Below are 20133 nucleotides of genomic sequence, written 5' to 3' on the forward strand. Positions count from 1 at the left end.
ATAAAATAATTTTTAGTTCTAGGGAATGTGTCAATAGCTCTAATCTGAAATGTCAGGATAATAGAGCTCTGAAGTCAGATGAAAAATGTTTCAAAAAAAAAAAAAAAAAAGACTAGGCGAAAACCTGGGCCAAACTTAATCAGAGAAATTGATTGTATGAATCAGTTTTAAATATTGAAACACCTTGGGGATTTTACTTTGAGGCTGCAGAATCCTGGGCTTCATCCATTGTTGCAGAGGACTGTTTTTAAAACAAGCACAGTTATATATTAGGAACCAGCTTTTCTGTTTCTAAAAGGAACAGAATAGCTCTTTAAATGGCACGGTAGCACATTGTCAAAAGAATCTTTTTCATGTTTTGAGGTACTGTCACACTGCCTGGGCAGTGGAATAGTGTGTTTTGCATTTCTTCATGCAAATTTTAGTATAATAAACTAAATAAATGTACTAATTCCCTATCCCTGCCTTGAGTTTTGGCAGAGAAACCATCAGAGGCCTTTTCTTTTCCAGATTTGCAAGTCAGAATGTCAGGGAGACTAATCTTTCACTTCCTGATTGCCTATCTGACATCTTTAATCTAATGTAGCTCTTATCGGCAGAAGGCAAGGTAGTTGCTGTTTGTGGCAATGCCAGTGCTGAATCACTATGAAAAATCTTATCCACGTTATTATTTATGTATGTTTTCCACAAATAGGAATCTTTGCTGAATTGGAATTGAACCAAACTAAACCTCAGTTTAGATTTTCAGAAAGCCGGGAAGAAACTAAAACATGTGCCAAAATGTTAAATGCCATGCTCCTCATTCTCTCCATTTCTTATCTGAAAGGTTTAAAGCACAGAAACTTCTTACTCTTTTACTCTTTTATAATAAAGTTATTAAACTCTCTGAAAATAAGTTTCTACTGAGATAAGATTAGTGACCTGGGAGTTGAAGCTATTACCTTCTTCACGTACCAATACTTCACAATAACCAGATGAATCCAGTATACTCACAAAGCAAACAAATAATCCATTCTTTTTTAATTTCTCTTACATAGGATATGTTAACAGAACAGAGATATTTTATTGTATACTTATATTTGTATCATGCAGTTAAATCTATTGTTCTTCTTGTCCATCTGCTTTATTCATGATCACATACAAATTTAGGAAAACAGTGTATCTCACAGACACAACAGTCATAAACCAGAGGTTCTCCAGCAGTGGTTTTCCGATTTTAGCATGCTTTTGAATTACCAGGAAGGCTTGTTTAAATGCAGATTTCTGGGCCCACCCTCAGAATTTCTGATTCAGTAACCCCTGGGTTGGGTTGAGGATTTGCTTGGCTCAAGAATTCCCAGGTGCTGCTGAAGCTGCTGATGCAACTTGCACACTTGGAGGAGCAGCTGGTCACAGGACTGCTGCAGGCCGCTTACAAGCAGTCCAGGGAATAGTGCTGGAAGTCTGTAGGGTTCCCTCTGCTGTTGACCTCTGAGGCATTATTCAGGATGTTGTTTCTGTATTATCTAAACTCCAGCCTTTTGATGCCTGTATTTTAGGTTGGAAGAATAAAGCTTTTGTGTCTAAGAAAGGGATATGTCTCTTGGTTTGTCCTTTTGTACCTGTGTACTTACACATAGTTTTTAACGTTGATTCCACAAAGGAAATTGTGGATCAAACCAGAGCTAGATATTCGGTCTGTAAAGTCCAGGGAAAGCTACACTGGGACATAGCTGTCAATCCAAAATACTTGTTTAATAAATTAAGGAATTCAGTCTACATTTCATTAGATTCTAAAATACCTAACTTAAGTTTTACTGTTCCTCAAAATCAGATATGTTGTATGCAGAAAATGTGAGAAAAACACAAGTAAACAGTATGTTTTGGTTCTTTACTTGAAACCATGGACATGATTGATGGTGTTACATAACTGACCTACCAGAGTGTAGCGGATGGTAAGTGAACTGTGCTTGATAATCGTCTTACAGTGCAGAAACTAAGACCTAGAGAATTTAAGTGATTTGTATAGGGTCAGAAGCAGAATTTATTGTTGAACTCTTCAAGTGGACACAATGTGGCCCAGAAATTGATTGCCCATAATTCTATTACTATTTAAATTCCATAGATACCCCTTAACTATCCTTAAATTAAAAAGCAGAAAATTCAGTTTTTAACTATGAAGCTGAGCTGTAGTCTGTTTTTAGGGTAACCAACTTATATCAGTGATTTTAATAAAAACAATTCCCAAGGTAAAAGAACAGATTCATGGGGCGCCTGGGTGGCGCAGTCGGTTAAGCGTCCGACTTCAGCCAGGTCACGATCTCGCGGTCCGTGAGTTCGAGCCCCGCGTCGGGCTCTGGGCTGATGGCTCAGAGCCTGGAGCCTGTTTCCGATTCTGTGTCTCCCTCTCTCCCCTGTTCATGCTCTGTCTCTCTCTGTCCCAAAAATAAATAAACGTTGAAAAAAAATTTAAAAAAAAAAAAAAAGAACAGATTCATCCTACACTCTAACTTTCCTGCTTATGGCACTGTTCATTAGCTGTGTGGTTTTAGAAAAGACTCTTAACCTTTTCTGACCTTCAATTTCCTCATCTGTAAAAATGGGAGTAATAATCTTAAATCAGATTAATAAATATAAAACACTTAGCAGAAAGCTTGGTTCATAGTAAAGTGCTCATAAATGTTAACTAATTTTTTTTATTATTATAGTGATAATCCTGAAGTATACCACAGGATGTTAAAGTGTTTTCTGAATAATCAGGGGGGAAAAGATGTAAAGATTTAGGATCATCTTTAGTTAAATGTATGTGTTTCAGTTCTGACTTCTCCCCTGCTAGTCATATGATCCTGAACATGTCATATAATGTCTTGGTGCCTCAGTTTCTTGTCACAATAACATTGTATATACCATGATGTTTTTCTGTAACTTAACAAATATGTATTTGTATAGATACTTGAATATATACATTCATAGGGAAAACATGGGTTGCCTAAAGAGCAAGGGAATCAAGATTTGGTTGGAAAGTCAGGAGAGAGTGGGATTGGTGAGATAATGCTCGTGTTAGCAGTGGGGTATATGTGGTTGGTGGGATTGTAGGTGGTTTTAAGTTTTGTTCTTGGGCAGCATATGTTAGGAATGAGAGCTCAAGTTCTAGAATTAGATCTGGTTTAATTTCTGACTCTGTTACCTTCTAGCAGTAACTCCGTGTAACTTTCATAACCTTGAATTCTTTGTCTATAAACTTGTGATAAAAATAGGCCTTTTTATGCTAGGTCTATCTCTTAGGGTTGTTAATTTTAAGTAAAATTAGTATATATGCCAAATGCTTGGTTCAGGCAAAATAAATAAGAGCACCTTCCCTATTATTATTATCCATTAATATCGTTACACTTCGTTCACTTTCTAAAATTTCTGCAAAACAAATTTGTATTGAAATTTTTTGGTAATCAGATGTCACTAAAGGATGGTGATACTCTTCATTTATGTCTTCATTTCTTAAGTTTTCATATTGTACATTATAATAATGCGTCATTTCAACCGTAGACCCTTGACACACATGGCAGAACAAGTCAACAGTTTTATAGGACTTTTGACTACATGTGCAGGGTTAAGGGCCAAAGTACAGACTAGTGTTCTGAAAACAGGCAGGCTTTTATCCACACTGAATATTCTCAGAGACATTTGAGATTAATCTTTTTATAAGAGATCCTTTTCAATCTCTTTTAAAACGGCACTGTCCTTCAAAGGACAGTGTTATTTAAGGCGACAATAAAATTAGGATGTATTTGAAACTCAAGAATGGAAGAGCGTTTTATGGTGGTTATTTGGCACATATTCATATTACATGTTTTTTAATGTGTAAAGGATTTTTCCTTTGGATTTCTTAGCAGCAGTGTACATTCTGTCGCACAAGTACAAGCCACTATAGATAAATGTTTTCTATAAAGTGAATAATTCCTTGAACCCTGATGATTTGTTTTATCTTCTTTCCCTTTTTTTCTGAAAACATTATCAAATCTTTGTTAGTTAGGCATGCTTCATTTGTTTTGCTTTGAATTTTATACTTAAGATTGCATATTAAAACCTTCTAATAGGATTTTTCATTGGCATATAGAGACCAGAAGCTTTTGTCTTGTAATTCACATCTTCTGTTATGTTTTGTTTATATTCCCTTTGTCTACTCTGTTGTAAATACAATAAGTATAAAGCAGGGTTTTTAATCTGAATTAAATTGGTGAGCTTTAGGGGGGTCTCTAAACTCCTTATTATACACAATACTATTCTATAATGTACATATGTGCTTCTTTCTATAACAGACTCCCAACGTAGTCTGTGACACATACGTTACCCATGTTAAAAAAAAAAAAAAAGGAAAAAAGAATTACTGTTTAAAGGTTGAAATGAAACAGAGGCTGTTAATGGCACAACTATTAGAACCGAAAAAAGAAAAGAAAAGAAAAGAAAAAGCTAAAATCTGGACAGTGGACAGACTTGTAAATGGACTGAAGGGAATAACTGAAACACAGCACTGCCCAAATCACAATGTGAAAGTCAGTACAGAAAGTAGAGCTCAGAAGCAGAGAGAGAAACTGAACACATTACAGTGTATTTTAAGTACGGGAGACAATGCCTGATTACTGGTTATGAAAATAAGCATGCCAAAGAACTAGAATATGAATATGAAAAGCTTTTCTTCCCCACACTTCCTTATCCAGTAATAAGTTCTTAACATGTTAGAAAGTTATTTCAATGGACAGATGCTTTGTTGAATAAAGTGTTTCACTTTGATCGCTTTTAGGTGTTTTCCTGACTTACATTTTATCATTGTTTAAAAGGAGAGTAGTCTCATCCCACTAACTTTTAAATTAACTTTTCTCAAGGTGTTTTGCATCACAGATTCTAAAGACTTAGCCTGTAAATGTGGTGCTTAGATCCATAAGTTAGATATCCGAAAGGACAGTTTTTCTATTAACTGAAAACTATTTCAACTTACGGTTTTGAGGCAGTAAAATGCACTGGTTTAGAGTAAAATGCACTAGTGTAGACCACAGACCCTAGAGCCAGAGCAGCTGTGTTCACATATTAACTCTGTCACTTACCGTTTGTGTGAACTTGAGCAAATTACTTACCCATAAGTATAGTTAATTTCCTTATCTGTAAAATGGAGATTATAATATTACCTACACCATAAGAATGCTGCAAAGATGTGTAGATTAAAATATGTGAAATAATCAAAACAATTATGCATGTGGTCCATAGTGCTATATTAATCTTAGCTACAATTATTATAATTTTTTGGAACCTTTAATGACTTTTTATCTAAGAATGCTGTGGGTAAGGCTATCAGCCTTTTTAGAGTACTTTGCAAAGAGGATAAAATTACAGCTATACCCTGTACTCATTGGTTGTTTTTACAAGCAATCTATTGTATATGCATAGATGCTAAGTTGTATGGGTTTTGGGTTTTGGTGTTTTTTAATGGAGGCGGTTTTTTCACTGTGGTAAATAGCCCAGGCCCTGGGATCAGCCAAGCTTGGATTCAGTTCTAGCTGTGCCACATATTAGCTGTGTAACTTTTATTACTTAATCTTCCTAATCCTCTGGTTCCTCATTTGTAAAATGAAGATAGTAATATTGCCTACTCCATAGGGTGTTTGTGATGATTAAATAAGATAATATACATAATTTACTTAGCTCAGCTTCTGGAACATCAGTTGTTAGGACTAATAGCTTCTCTGTCACATGTATATAGTATTATAAACTTACTTCTGAAAATAAAGTTGGTTTTTATGTTTTATTTTCCTAAGCTGTATATAAGTTCCTGCAGCCCAATGTCCATGTGTTTTTCCTTATCTAGAAGTGATGCGTTACAATATTTGTGCTTATGAGACTTATGGGAAGTGTTGGTTAAAGTCTATTTATTTTCATTAAGAACCCTTGAGAATAGATCCTTGTATTAGTTATCTATTGCTGTATAACAAATTACCGTAAAACTTAGTAGTTTAAAAGAACAGCGTTTACCATCTCACAGTTTCCATGGGTCAGGAATCTAGCTTCTCTGTGGCTCAGGGTCACTCACAAGCTGCAGTCAAGTTGACAGCCTGAGCTATAATCATCTCAAGGCTCAACAGAGGAAGGATCCTCTTTTGAGTTTATATATATGATTATTGGAAGGATTCGGTTTCCTGTGGGCTGTTGAACTGAGGGTCTCAGTTCCTCACTGACTTTTAGCAAAAGGTCGCCTTCGGTTCCTTTCCATGTGAATTCTCCATAGGACACCTTACAACATGGCAGCTTGCTTCATGAAAGCAAGCAAGCAAAAGGCAGAGTAAGTACAAGCAAAATGAAAGGGACGAGCTTTTAGAGTATGATCTCAAAAGTGATGGAGCTTCTGGCTGGCTCACTTGGAAAAGCATGTGACTTTTGATTTCTGGGTCGTGAGCTCAAGCCCCACATGGATGTAGAGATTATTTAAATAAATAAAACTTTTAAAAAAGTGACATCCTATCACTTTTTGCCATATTCTGTTTGCTAGAAGCAAGTCACTAGGTCCAATCTATACTTAAGGGAGTAAGTTGGAATTTTGAGGAAAGCTGTTCAAATCAAGCAACAAATTTTTCTTGTTTTTTTCCCCCTACATATTTTATATGTGCCATTCCATGGTCTGGAAGCATAAATCTTTCTCAGCCTCGCATTCCAATAGAAAAATTCCATATATTCCTGGTATCCTACCCTTTTAATATTCAGAAACTCTCTGCTGTCCTTCTTATAACTATCTATAGGTCTTTCCCTTGCTTTATCTATACAGATTATTTACAGATTATAAATTACTAATCTGCACTATTAAGCAATTTATAACCAATGCTCTTACATCTTTAAGTTTACTGTAATGGATTTTGACTTTTATAGAAAAGTGTATTCAATGAAAGTAATTTATGCCACTTTCATGAGGCTTGGGCTTAGAAAAATCTGTCTCGTAGTGCCATATTAAGATTTTGATGCTGGGGCACCTAGGTCATGTGCTGACTTCAGCTCAAGTCATTATCTCACGGTTCATGAGTTCAAGCCCCACACTGGGCTCTGTGCTGACAGCTCAGAGCCTGGAGCCTGCTTTGGATCCTGTGTCTCTCTCTGCCCCTCCCCTGCTTGCGCTCTGTCTTGCTCTCTCAAAAATAAAATAAATGTTAAAAAAACTTTTTTTAATAAAAAAAAGATTCTGATGCTACAGCTAACATTTGCTGATTTATCTCTTAGTACTGATTTGTTTTTCTTGATCAACATAGAAAGAAGGAATAAAGAACAAAGATAACTTACCACCCCCTTTGAACTGTTCCTTTCTTTCCAACCACTATTCAAAAAATTTTTTCAAAGTATAACATTACTTCTCACCAATACATGGCCAGTATTTAAACATATTTGTGCTTTAAAAGCATGCACAAATCATATACCTTATAGAAAATTACTATATCCACTTACCATCTTAAGCTATATTTACTATATGAGAACAGATATCCTTACTTAGAACAGGATTTCCTGAATTGTAATCCAGGGAACTGAGATGTTAGTTTATGCTACATGCATGACGCTAAATTACAAGATCTATGGATGTGGGACTTGTCCACCTTTTTCATCACTGTATCCCTAGTGCTCAGACCAATAACTGCTATCTAAAACTCAACAAATACTAAATGAACCAATGGTCAACTATAAAATGATAGCAACTACTAAAAATTGGGACATTTTGCAAACAAGGAAAATACCAGAATAAAAAGTAGAGGCAAATACTAGAGATAAGTAATAGTAGATATCAAGGACAGAAAATCAGGAGTATATGAAACATACGCAAATTCTCCTAAGAGCGCCTGTGTCAGATAACACGTACACACCACCCAAAACATTCAGCAGATTATTTGGAAACCATTAGAATGATGTAAGGAACAATTTGTGCTATAAGCATATCTTTTGGCATTAGACAGACGAGTCCTTGAAGAAAGGGCAGCTACTGCAAACACATAGCTTCAGTACCACCAGTAAGGCTGGATTCCTAACCCCTCGTTCTTCAATTTCTCAGGGAGATGAAAAGAAAATACCACATTCAAACAACTGAAAAAAGTATTAAATTCTTGTGATGCGCACCCCCAAAAAATTCTAATAAGAGCTAACCCAGGAGAGTCAATTCTAGACCATTCCCCTACTTTCTTCCCTAGCACTTCAGCTTTACATCTCACATCATCAGACTGTACCAGTCACTGCTCTTCCTTGATGCAGCTTCTGTACACTCTGAGATCCTACCAATCTTTAAAGATTTTAGCTACTAGTTCACCAGAATTCCTGCTTTCCTACCCATTTTATTTTTAAAACTTACCTGCTACTTTTCATATAACTATCTGTAGGTCTTTCCCAATCTATACTGACTATTACAGTACAGTGAAATCTTCCTAGAATGGTGCTTTTCTCTTTAAGCCTACATGATTAGATCATGCTGTTTTTGTGTTCAGTTTCTAGAATAAATCCCAGTTTGGAAGCCAGCAGGGGAGTAAATTTGTTATTTAGACAAATATGAGTTTTGAGGATAATACTTTCCTTACTGTGACCAGTATATAAATACCTAGCTTTCCACATTAGAATAAATTGTGCTATGGATGAGGAAATCCAGGCCAGTAGGGGAATAATATGGAAATACCACATTATAGAAGTAACGCTTCTTTACCATAATTTGTATCTCAAATGTATGTCTATTCAAAGCAGACATTAGAAACCTCAGTTAAAAACCCAAAGGAACACTCAGTGAGAAACATCAGTCTTAGAGATTTCAGTGAAGCATTCAAGACTCTTGAGCTTGTCAAATACTGCTTTTTATCCCAGCCAAATAGTCATCACCATACATCAATATACACATAGTACTTCTTGTACACTGGAGGCAGTTGTGTAGGCAAGGAAATACTACTGTAAGTGTTGCCAGCAATGAGTACTTTCTGTCTCTATATATCCTATCTCTGCAGTGATTCCCACTTGAGTGGGAGAGAATCAGAAGTAGAGTGTTGTGATAGAAGATTATTAGCATTTAAAAGCCTGTTTTCTTGGCTAAGTGCCAGACTGATGAATTACTATGTAGAGTCCCTAATCTTTTAAAAATTTAATCCCTAAATAGCAAAAGAGAGAACAACTATGTTTGTGTATGTGTGGGCGACTTTTTGCCCATTTATTTATGTCTAAAATTATTAGTAGAAAGACTACAGGATTATTAAATATTAGATAAATTTACTTATTGTTTTTACACAAAAATATTGTTACATATTTTTAAAAAATTTTTCCAGCTTTTTGAGACATAATTGATGTATATAATATTATATAAGTTAAAGGTATATAATATGCATGATTTCATATATGTATATATTGCAAAATGATTACCAATGAAGTTTGTAGACCGTCTCTCCAGTAAATTGCACCTACATAAAAAATTTTGCATGATACCTAGGCTTTCAAAAAATTAATAAAACCTTTAGGTCTGTTGCCTTAGGTAATAATTTTATCTGAAAACTGGTCTGAACAAACCAAAATTAACAAGAAAGGCTGGAGTAGAGTGTTCTACCGAAGTTGCATTATTGCTTACTCCCATTTCATACCCTCAAGCAAGGCATCTAAATATTCCCCTCTGCAACTGGAGAGATTCCCTAAAAGTTGATCCTTTAACTTAGGCTCTAGGTGAGTTAAAGAAGGCAGTAATTTGAAAGAGAAGGAAGGGTTAAGTAGGAGAGATTCACCACTTTTAAGAGATGGGTCGAGTAATTAAAGATTCTTTAGATTCTTATGTATCTTCCCCAACTTAGGCTATTTTTCCTCAATTGAGGATTGACAGTGACCTGTGTCATTGATAGCCTCACATGGATCTAGTTGTCCCATCTATCTCCTGGACCATTCCTCCCTACTTTTCTGTCCTCTGGTCCATACTGAGAGGTAGTCCTTAGAACTATGGAAAACTTAGACCTTCATCCTAACCTTTAACTTCTATTTAACCTTAAAATAGTAGACAACTTTTTCTAGACAATTGTTCAAAAACCTGCTTGGCAAGCATATTTTTAAAAATTAAGGTGAAAATGCCCTCACATTGGCTGTACACTCTGCAGTTCAATACACTTTATCATTTCCTACTACCATTAACCCAGCCATGACAGATCTATCAAAACTGCTTTTATCTCGAAAGTATTTGAATTTACAACCTTGACTATGGGCTACCGGGAGTCGTTACTTTCTTTAGGAAGTAGCAAAGAAGCACTGAAGGATGGAAGAATGAAAATTTCCTGTACTCTCTCCCTATTAAAACATACAGTTTCAGGGGATTCATAGTTTCCCAAAAGAGCAGGTAGCAGAGGACCTTGGATCAAGAGTTCCCGATTTAGCGCTCGCTTTGGCAGCACATGTACTTTTAAAATTGGAATGATACAGAGATTAGCAAGGCCCCTGTGCAAGGATGATGTGCAAATTCGTGAAGCACTCCATATTTTTAAAAAGAAAAAAAAAAAAGAAAGTTCCTGATTTCGATCATTTTTTAGCTTACATCTGCTACCGTTTGGAATATCATTTGTTATTAGCTGCTGGGGCTAGCTATGGAAGGAGAAAACATTATGTATGACTGAACAGTAGAAACATGAAGTTACTTTGAAAAGAACTAAGGGAGACTTTCTTCAACCAATAACTTCTAGTGGTGTTAGGGAAATATTGGCCATCTCCAACACTGTGATCATCCGATGACTCATTCTTGTAGCTCTTCCACTGCTGTCTCCTTCCTCCATCCCCACGAATCATTGTCCCACAGACACTAGCTAGCTCTTTTCTACCGCAGTTGTACAAGGCTCTGTTAAGAATGATCTTAAGAGATGAACTACAGTACTGTAATCCACTCACCTTTTGCCACAATTACTTTTGCATATTATTTCTAATAATTCTTTTGTCTTTTCATACCCCTAATTATTTTAATTTGAAAATATTTGTAGAAATTACCTAAAGATAGGACAGTGCTTCCCCCTCCCCCCTTTGAGAAAAGATTTGTATTTGCTTCTGCCACCTGGGGCCATTTTGATCCAAGTTCAGAGTTGGTGGTATTCCGGGCTAATCAAATGACACAAGTCAGAATTGCAAAGCCTAGTTTACTTCTGGTTTATCTTTACTCCCAGAGTACGGTTAAGGGTTCCAGCCCAAAGCGTAGGGTGCTTTACTAGATTTCCCACTCTTGGCAGAGTTTAGACTTCAGTTTTGTTCCTATGACCTTATGAGACAGCCAGAAGCACAGCTTAGCTGTTCAATCATTTCTTCCCTGTTAACTAATGCCCCTGGCGTTCAAGTGGCCATCCATGCTGGGCAGAGATCTCCCTTCTGGATTTCCGTCTTCTTCCTGGTTTTGTCTTTTGATTTATTACCATCTTCTTAGGTCTTTAATGCTTTTAAAAAGATTTTTAAGGTGTATTTTGTCCAGTTTTTATTGGTTGTCATCAGCTAGAGGGTCTCCAGTTACGGAAAGGTCCCTGCCACCACCATTTCCTTTGGGGGGAAAATTCTAGCATTTTTATTTTTAGATTGCATACACATTGTAAAGTGTATAAACAGAACATCTTTTTCATTCTGTGCTCTCCATGGGAACAGACTATACACTAAAACAGTCTTAGAACACTACCTCTTTGAATAAACCAATCTCCTTAAATTCTGGGAGCTGTATAATAAGAAATTGAAGCTGTGGGGCACCTGGGTGGCCCAGTTGGTTAAGTGGCTGACTTCGGCTGAGGTCATGATCTCACAGTTCCTGGATTCGAGCCCCATCTCGGGCTCTGCACTGACAGCTCAGAGCCTGGAGCCTGCTTTAGATTCTGTTTTCTGTTATCTTGTCTCTCTCTTGCTCGCTCTCTCGCTCTCTCCTCTCCCCTCTCCCCCACTTGTGTTTTTTTTTCTCTCTCTCTCAAAAATAAATATTAAAAAAAAAGAAATTGAAATGGTATTGTTAGCTACACCTAGGTGATTACTTGAAATACAAAGAAGTTCTCTTTTCAATCAGGCTTTTAGAGTTAATTCATGGTCCATCTCTTTGGGCAAGTTGTCTCCTGTTTGGACTTGGAAACTAAATCTCTGATTTGTATTTTGCATCAGACTTTGTAAGTTTTGCCTATTGTGATTATGATATTACCCATGATACAAAATTGTTGAAAGCTTGCCTTTCTGTTCCTGATCTCCATCTGGCCTCATTTGACCTGTTACCATTAGCTTGGAGAGGAAAAATGTCTGTTTTATCCAGCCACACATCTCAAATGTATTTCATAGATCATTGAGATAAGTTCAGCATTATTATGTTTTCTGCTTCGATCTTAACTTCTGTAGTAGCCATAAAAGTTCAATTATAAATGTGAGTAGATGAAACTGATATTTCTGTTGTTGCCAGAAAAAAAAAAAATAGGGAATAGGAATCATCGTGCAAAATGATTAGAGAATTTCTTTTCATGTTTGAAGAGAATTGTGAAGCACAAGCTTACTACAGTCTGGCTCTCTGTTGCTTGGCTCTGTTGCAAACCAATTTAAAAGGAGGGTTCTTATCTGCTGGTTAATGTTTTATTAAAACATTAGATATCAAAAGCCACACAGTACATTTTTGCATTTACCACAAAATGACTAGTGTATGTATTAAAGACTTACTCTTCTACTAATCCATGTAAATCATCTTTGGCTACAGTAGAACAGAAGGCTACCCTTAAAATCTAAAGATATTTGTTTTATAGAAGTAATTTTTCTATTTATAAGTCTTAAAGAACATTGGTTAGAATTCATTTATGTACAAGTAAAATTTCCATTACAGTCAAGGGCATAAAATATGGATGCTATTTTCTGGTATCTTAACAGAATAATGATGCTGATTTTCTTAGTTAAAATTCTGGGGCGCCTGGGTGGCGCAGTCGGTTAAGCGTCCGACTTCAGCCAGGTCACGATCTCGCAGTCCGTGAGTTCGAGCCCCGCGTCAGGCTCTGGGCTGATGGCTCAGAGCCTGGAGCCTGTTTCCGATTCTGTGTCTCCCTCTCTCTCTGCCCCTCCCCCGTTCATGCTCTGTCTCTCTCTGTCCCAAAAATTGTATACATTGAGTTCTCTAATACAACAAATGCCTTATCTGGTTCCTAACCAAGTAACATTTTTTGTAATGACACGGATGATATGCTGTTTGCCCTAGAGAAAAGAAAAAGTTAAACTATGGATGGATCATAGTGGCATTTTTTCCATTGAGAGCTTTTGATTGACAATTATTCCTCAAACGTTTCTTCTCAAATATCCAATCAAGTAAAAATAAACACTAAAATTATCAAAAACACCCATCTGAACAATTTAATGCATTTTCTGCCTTATGCTTACCACTGTATCCACAGTGCTTATTGTAGTAAATGACTAGTACATAGTAAATGTTCATTTAGTGTGTGTTGAGTGAATGAAATGAACCCAAAAAGCCAGAGGAAGGCAAAATGAAATAATATGTTATAAATATGTATCAATGACATAGATTTCTCTCTACTAAGAATATATCTTTTTGCTTTCTAATTTACTACAAAGGGGTTCAGAAGCTTGAATAACCAGAGCTATATAATAAAACTGGAGCTCAGTTTTGGGAGAATGTGGCAAAGCCACGTGCTGGCTTCAACACTTACTGTGACAAATAATAGCCCTGCTTTTAACAGACACCCATTTTCTAATATTCATCAGAAAATAAAAAATCTAGGTAATCATTTAAGAACTAAAATGAAAATATAACCAGGTTTGCTTTGGCATTTGGGCCAAGCTAATCATAGGTTTTATAACTCTGTTAGAGAGAAAGAATGGGTTTCTTTATTTGATTAAATGTGGTACAAATTTCTGAGTTTTGAAATAGATGAGAACAAGCAGTTTATAATTAACGGATCGTAAAGGAAAATGTAAACAGCTTGATGTGAAAATGCCAAGAGAATGCTGAGAATTTAGAGAGTCTATAGACTGAGACCCTGTGTAGCCTGCCATGTTAGGGATGCAGATTAGGGGTTTGGATACATTAGCTGTTAGACATTCATTTCTTGACACAATTTTAGTCATTGTCTAATCCCTCTGCGGTTTGGCTACTTTAAATAAAAGACATTATTTTGGGGCGCCTGGGTGGCGCAGTCGGTTAAGCGTCCGACTTCAGCCAGGTCACGATCTCGCGGTCCGTGAGTTCGAGCCCCGCGTCGGGCTCTGGGCTGATGGCTCAGAGCCTGGAGCCTGTTTCCGATTCTGTGTCTCCCTCTCTCTCTGCCCCTCCCCCGTTCATGCTCTGTCTCTCTCTGTCCCAAAAATAAATAAACGTTGAAAAAAAAAAAATTAAAAAAAAAAAAAAAGACATTATTTTGCAAATATAAAGTGTAAACCATCTCTGAAAGAATTGGTATCATCAAGAAAAATAAGGACCAAAACGTTCAGCACTTTCTTGTTTACAGCATCCTATTTCTTGCCTGCATTATATTTCTGATATAATTTACTACGATTTAATTAATTGATCTTCTGTTTTCCTTCTTGAGACTATAACCTCCTTAAGAATAGGGGCTGTACCCCTTATTCATAAAGGTACATGTAACACCTGAGACAGCACTGGACACGCAAAAAGTAAATATTTAATGAATGCTTAATGACTTAATGAAAGCTATATTTATTGTCTGTCATCAGATAATGCAGGATGCTATTAAAGATAAAAATAAATAAAATAACCATATAAACAATTTGTATTCAGCAATCATATATTTCCTGACAAAATAATGAAGTAGTTGAGAACATAGGCTCAGGAGCCATACAGCCGCTGAACTTCAGTATTAACGGTCACTTACCTAACTCTGTAACCATGGACAAGCAAGAACTCAGTCTTTGTGTGCCTCACTTTTACTATCTGTAAATAGGGAATGTTGTTAAGGTTAAATGATTTAATACATGTAAAGCACTTAGAAAAGTACGAGACACTAATATCCCAGTAAGTGTTAGCTATTGTTGTTATTACTAGTAGTACTACTATCAATATTATTATTCCAGAAATAAATTTAAAATGCTCTTCTAAACATTAAATATAGTGCACTTAATCCGTTTTGAACTTAGAGCTCTGTATTTTGTTGAACTAGTAAATCACATAGAATTTAAATTTGAAAACTGTTCCCTCTGCTCTTTTTCCCTAACTCCACTGTTAGAGAACCAACTTCATCCATTATAAGAATTTTGGGTATAACCTCCTCCAAGAGATCTTCCCTCCTTTTCCTGCCTCCATCCTGCCAAGACAAATTTAATTGTTTCTTTCTCTGTGTTCTCTAGTGCTTCCTTTAATTTATAAAATATTTCTTGTATGCATTGGCTTCTCTCAAGTTGTATGTCTTTGCTCTGCTTTAAGTTGTTAACTGGTACAAGAGGAGTGGCCAAGTAATTTCTAATTTTGTACTAAATTTTGAAATACGTATAGCATTCTTTTTCATAATTCTAGACTTCTTTCTTGGAGGAAAAAAAAACAGATATTGTGCATACTGCTTCATTCTCAAACCTAGTTTCCGTAAAACATTTTCTGAAATTTCTAAAAATTGAAATAGAAATACAGAAAGGTACACCAATCATAATTATGTAGTCTCAACGAAATTCTATGAAGTGTACACACCCATATAACCACAACCTAAATCAAGATAATAGAACATTCCTGGCACTTCAGAAGTTTTCCTCATGCTTCTCTCACATCATTATCCACTCTCTAGAAGTATAACCACAATTATGAGTACCATTCTCAGTTATTTCCTTTCCCCATTTTCACACTTTGTACAAATGAAATCATTTAGTGTGTATTCTTTTGAATCTCTCTTCTTTTGTTCAGTAGTATATTTGTGAGATTGTTTTGTATTGATCTCGTATTTCATTGTGTATCTACTCTTAATGGACATTTTCAGTTTGGGCTATTATGAACAATTCTATTAATATTTGTTCGCATGCATTTTGACGCACCTATGTATATAATTTTCCTTTTGGTATATACCTAGTAGTGGACCTGGTAGACTTTCAGAATGTTCAGCTTAAATTTTTTTCCAAACTTAAAGCTGCCAATTTACATTCCTACCAGCACAGCAGTATTTAAGTATGCTTTTACCCCATATTGTCAGGGTGTTTGTTTGTTTGTTTGTTTGTTTGTTTGTTTGTTTTGTGTGCTATCTGCACTGCACATATGCAATTGTGCAGAATCATTGTGATTTTGGTGTTCATCTCCCAATGTTAATATGCTTTTAATATGCTTTTCATATGCTTATTGGTCATTTGGACATCATCTTTTGTAAATGCCTATATAGATTTTTTTTGTTTACCTTTTAGTTGGATTGTCTTTTTTTTCCTTAGTGATTTGTATGGATTCTTTATATATTCTAGAAAGAAGCCCTTTGTTGGATATATAAATTAAAGATACCTTTTCCTACTCTGTGGCTTACCTTTTTACCATCTTAATGGTGTCTTTGGTGAAAAGAAGTTTTTCTTATTAATAAACTTCACAAAAAAACCAATGGTTAGTGCCTTTTGTGTGCTATTTAAAAAATCTTTGCCAAGTCCTAGGTCATGAAGATCTTCTATTAGGTTGTCTTCTAGAAAATTCATTGTTTTACCTTTTATATTTGGGTCCATAATCTAACTGGAATTGATTTTTATATATGGTATGAGATAAGGGCAGGTTTTATTTTTATTCCTATCATATTGATCCATCATCATTTACTGAAAATACCATTCTGTTACTAAACTATGACATTGGCACCCTTGTCCTAAATAAGGTGAATTATGTGTGTATAGATATGCTTCTGGATTCTTTATTCTGTTCCATTGGTGTTTTTATCTATGCTTGTGTCAGTCATGCTCTGTCATAGTGCTTTAGCATTATATTAAATCTTGATATTAAGTAATAGAGGTCTTTCTTCTTCAAGTTTTCTTTACTATTCATGGACCTTTCCATTTCCATGTAAGTTGAAGAATCTTTTAGTCCTTAGGGTGCTGTATTCTTCATTCAGTGTCCTCGGAACAAAACCTAATGCCTAAATGTACTCCTCCCAAATGGTCAAAGTGAAACAAGAGCTGTAAATTTAAATAGTCTTGGGGTGCCTGGGTGGCTCAGTCGGTTAAGTGTCCGACTTCAGTTCAGGTCATGATCTCATGGTCCGTGAGTTCGAGCCTCGCATTGGGCTCTGTGCTGACAGCTCAGAGCCTGGAGCCTGCTTCGGATTCTGTATCTCCTTCTCTCTCTGCCTCTCCCCTGCTCACACTCTGTCTCTCTCTTTCAAAAATAATTAAACATTAAAAAAATTTTTTAATAAATAAAGTAGTCTTAGTCAACAGAATGTATGAATGCTGTATCATTTATTTTGTGTAAAATAGGTCTTACAGTGATCACCTTATTTTGTTTATCATATTCCAAACTCATTATTAAAGAAGCTGCTGTAGAATTCTGCTCAAGGAAAATACTTTGTTTAGGGACATACCTTAATTGAGCACATTTGGTTATGAAGATGGGCGCCCTCTTCACTCTTCACATTGCCTGGATGGTCATGGATGAGACAAAAATATGGGTAAAACATTTGGTATGAAAATGGAAGATGAATTTGTATAGCAAATATTTGGTATGAGGATTTAAGAGGAATTTTGAGAGTGACGAGAGCAAGTACCCAGGGTAGAGGGGTGGTAGGGAGTGATGCCAGCAACATGGTAAGGGACTGGAATCAAGGATGATAGTGTAACCTGGGTTAGTTCCGGATCCAGGTCGCCTAGGCAGCCACTAACTAGCCATATGAATCTGAGTAAGTTACTTATTCTTTCTATGCTTCACTTTCCTTATTTGTAAAATAGGGGTAAGAGTGCCTACCCTCATAAGGTGGTTATGATAATTAAATGATTTAATATACATTGTGAAATACTTAGAAATAGTACCTGGCATATAGTTAATCTTTATATGCGCTAGCTGTTACAATTAATAAAAGATAATGTGTGAAAAATGTGAGAGGTATCATTTTTATTTACTTTGTTCTGTGCCTTGATATATTTCCCACCCTTGACATACACAGTGTATCCCCAGTAAAGTCCTGTCTGGGCACCAGCATATGACAAAGGCATAATGAAGACTGAAAAGATTATTAGGATCTAGTAGTACAGAGAACAAACCCCACCCTCATAAAGGAAACAGTCTAAAGACTAAAAATTCATTGTAAGCCAGAAATTGAAGTAATTCTAAGAATCCTCAGAAATAACAGATTGGACACTTGTTTACCTACTGACTCTGTGTTGATAGTACATCCAGTTTGACAAATTTTATTATTTTGTGAATGTTTATTTGAGAGAGAGAGCAAGAGAGCGCACAAGTAGGAGAGGGAGAGAGGGAGAGGGAAACACAGAATCCAAAGCAGGCTCCAGGCTCTGAGCTGTCAGCACAGAGCTGGACGCAGGGCTCGAACCCACAAACGCGAGATCATGACCTGAGCCAAAGTCGGACGCTTAACTGACTGAGCCACCCAGGCACCCCCAGTTTGACAGATTTTTAAGGGTGGAGTTATTCTAGCTGTTTCAAGGTTTCTCAACCTCAGTAATTGGCTGTTGGGGCTAGATAATCCTTTGTTCTATTGAGCTGTCTTGTATAGTGTAGTATGTTTAGCAGAACTCCTGGCCTCTATCTACTAGAGCTTATGTTCACACAAAACCTTCTACATGAATGTTCATAGTAGCTTTATTCAAAATATCCAGGAACTGAGGGGCTCCTGGGTGGCTCAATCGGTTGAGCGTCCGACTTTGGCTCAGGTCATGATCTCGCTGTTCGTGGGTTCGAGCCCCACGTCAGGCTCTGTGCTGACAGCTCAGAGCCTGGAGCCTGCTTCGGATTCTGTCTCTGTCTCTCAACAATATATAATGTTAAAAAATAAAAATAAAAAATATATATCCAGGAACTGAAAACAACCCAAATACCCTTCAGTGAGCAAATGGTTAAACAAAATGTGGTACATCTATACAATGTGTTACTACTACTCAGAAATGAAAAGGAACAAACTACTGAAACATGCAATAATTTGAATGGACCTTAAAAGCATTATGCTGAATTTTTTATTTTATTTTTATTTTTATTTTTTTAAATATATTAAATTTATTGTCAAATTGGTTTCCATACAACACCCAGTGCTCATCCCAACAGGTGCCCTCCTCAATATCCATCACCCACCCTCCTCTCCCTCCCACCCTCCATCAGCCCTCAGTTTGTTCTCAGTTTTTAAGAGTCTCTCATGCTTTGGTTCTCTCCCACTCTAACCTCTTTTTTTTTTTATGCTGAATTTTTTAAAAGCCAATCTCGAAAGTTTACGTACTGTATAATTTCTTCTATATGATCTCAGAATAACAAAATAGCTCACAGAACTCAGGAAAACACTTTAGTATTACCAGTTTATCATAAGGGATATCCTTAATGATACAAATGAACAGTCAAATGAAGTGGTACATGAGGGGAGGTCCAGAAGAGTCCTGAGCACAGGAGTTTTGGTCCTTGTGGAGTTTAGGTGAACCTGTTTATCAACCTAGAAGCTCTCTAAACTCTATTGGTTAATACTTTTATGGAAGTTCCATTATGAAGGCACATTTGACTACATCATTGACCACGGCTGATTAACTCAATGTTCAGCCCCTTTTCCCCTACCTGTAGGTTGGGAGGTGGTCCTGAAAGTTCCATCCCTCTAATTACACAGTTGATTCCTCCAGCAATTAACTTCCATCCTGCAGCTGTTTAGTGGCCCACCAAGAGTCACCTCAGAAGGCTTATGAAAAACAAAAGATGCTTCTCTCACCACTGTCATTCAAGAATATCCAAGAGTTTAGGCACTCCGTTCCAACAGCTGGGAACAAGGGCCAAATATATATTTCTTATTATATCACAGTATCACATATACTGTAAGCAGTTTGCCTCTTGTTAATAAGTTGTCTCTTATCTAAACATTCTTACTGTTTGTAATACTACTTTCCAATGAGGGAGCAATATAACTCTGGGAGCATTAATTCTGGGAGCATGGATTCAGGGGGGCTGGGTTCTTAACTTGGCTGTACCATTTATTGCTTGTGGGATATGAGCAGGTATCTTAATTTCTCTGTGCCTAAGAT

At 36.4% G+C, this 20133-nt stretch overlaps 1 protein-coding gene and 1 non-coding gene across 9 annotated transcripts in view; both read left to right on the forward strand.

Annotated features, from left to right (window-relative positions):
• TANC2 (tetratricopeptide repeat, ankyrin repeat and coiled-coil containing 2) overlaps positions 1 to 20133 on the forward strand; it is a 325771-nt gene that overhangs the window by 151375 nt on the left and 154263 nt on the right. The window lies entirely within an intron of this gene.
• Positions 10379 to 10485, forward strand: LOC123604703. The gene has a single exon (XR_006715443.1). It is a non-coding gene; the product is annotated as a U6 spliceosomal RNA (small nuclear RNA).

This window comes from Leopardus geoffroyi, chromosome E1 (assembly GCF_018350155.1).
Source record: "Leopardus geoffroyi isolate Oge1 chromosome E1, O.geoffroyi_Oge1_pat1.0, whole genome shotgun sequence".
NCBI classification, from domain to species: Eukaryota; Metazoa; Chordata; class Mammalia; order Carnivora; family Felidae; genus Leopardus; species Leopardus geoffroyi.